Raw genomic sequence first — 2,037 nt, forward strand, 5'->3', positions numbered from 1 at the left:
GGCAAAAATACATCGGAAATGACTATTCACATTCGTACAACAAAAGAGTTAAATTTTGTCGTTCGGTGTCATTCATCGGCACAACGTGCATTTCTGCTAAGGAGAAAAGAGGAAAGCGTGATACATGGATACTAGAGCGAGCGAGACACCTATAGAGACAGCGCGGTGTCCCTATTGCTGTCTCGCTCATATTCTCTGCATTCAAGCGTTGAGTGAGTGAGACAGCTATTGAGGACACCACTAACAGCTATCACGTCTGCTGATGTTTTCTCTCTCGATCGGACGACGTGCGAAAAGAATGCAACATCGAAATATCTCCCACCACTTCCCCTACGTGCCTTCTTCGCTTCTCTCGCGTTGTACGTCAAACGTACAGTACGCCCTCCGTATACGCCTGTTGTTGCTTTCGACTATTTGACAGGCGTATACGGACCCGCCGAGGGATACCATACCTGCCTCTGAGTGTACACACCTGCGCGCGTATCCGGGAACGACGGGCGGGTGTGTGTATGCGCTTGGGGAAGAGATAGGAGCTCTGGCCTTGCACCTAACCTACCGCGCGTGTAACTAATTGCGTTTGGATTCCGGCCACGATCGCCCGCGGTTTCCGGGGTCCGACTGCGCGAATACTAGGCTCCGCTTCCGCTAAAATGCTCCGCTTCCGCTTCTAAAATGCATGATAGCACGTTGCGACAGTACTTTTAGAGAATAATGACGTCATTAAATTTGTTGTCACTTCCTGCTGCGGTTGCTGCGGCTATAGAGGTGAGGCAGCTACAGCGTTCATGTTGGCGAACATCTTGGAAGAATTAACGTTAATAGACACTGAAAGTAATATTGAATATAAAGTTATCGTATCAGTAAAAGATGCTTATAAAGCTATAAATAATAAATATATTTATAAACTTTTATAGTATAGCGCTTATATTTTTAAAAATATTTGAAGACTGAAATTGACATAACCTATATATTATTTCAATATTTATATTTAATTGTTTTTAACTAATTTAAATACTATTGTCTGACTTGATACTAATTTTATATTATATTGATAACAGATCACGAGTTTGTATATTCTTTATTGAAACACACAAAGTACGTGCGTAAATTTAGACAAAATAGTACTATCACAGTCGGATTATGTATAAAATTTAATTTTATATTTAATTATATATAATAATTATTTATTTATTCGTAATATTGTATATTCTTATATACTATAAAAATATAATAAAGAATATAATATATATACCCTGTCTGCAAAGTGTGCCAAGAGTTTTGTTCGAGTTGTTTGTACTATTCACATTTTTACACCTAATGCCCGTTGCACACTAGTGCACCTCATACAATACAAAATACGTTCTGAAGACACTTTTAGGACGGAGGGATGTCATCAGAATATTTTTAGGACATCCTTTGAAGATGTGAGATGTCTGAAAATAGCTAATATCCAATAAGTTTATTCGCATTAATTGAGCTTTTTACACTTTCACACTTAGTGCACATTAATGGCTCCTGCACACAGGACGCGGTAAAGCTTGCCGCGCGGTGGAAGTCCACGCGACAGCCAATCAATATGTTGTTTCACCATAAGAGCTAGAAGGTTATTACGGAAAGTAGTATATTGATTGGCTGTCGCGCGAACTTCCGCCGCGCGGCAAGTATTACCGCGTCCTGTGTGCAGGAGCCATAATTCTTTAGAGACTTTAAAACATTTGGATTGGTTGACTCTTTCACGACTACGCTTACGCAATTGTAGAATGGGCTTAAGACTTTTGATTTTAATAATTCAAATGCAGTATAACATTCACTTAAGCCTAGGGTCTTTTTGTTATATATATACAGGGTGTCCCGAAGTCCCATGATGACCCTTGGTGAGAACGTAGAACGGATTGAGGTGAGCAAGAAAGTCCTGTGCCGTTTTGCGATATTCGCAATAGTTTTTGAGAAATTAATTATTTTGTCTCAACAAATCAGCGTACAGAAAGCGGCAGCGGAAAGAAAGATGCCTTCGGCCGACGTGCGACCGTGACACTC

Source organism: Odontomachus brunneus, unplaced genomic scaffold, assembly GCF_010583005.1.
Source record: "Odontomachus brunneus isolate Ranch 3 - 2012 unplaced genomic scaffold, Obru_v1 Obru_scaffold_070, whole genome shotgun sequence".
NCBI classification, from domain to species: domain Eukaryota; kingdom Metazoa; phylum Arthropoda; class Insecta; order Hymenoptera; family Formicidae; genus Odontomachus; species Odontomachus brunneus.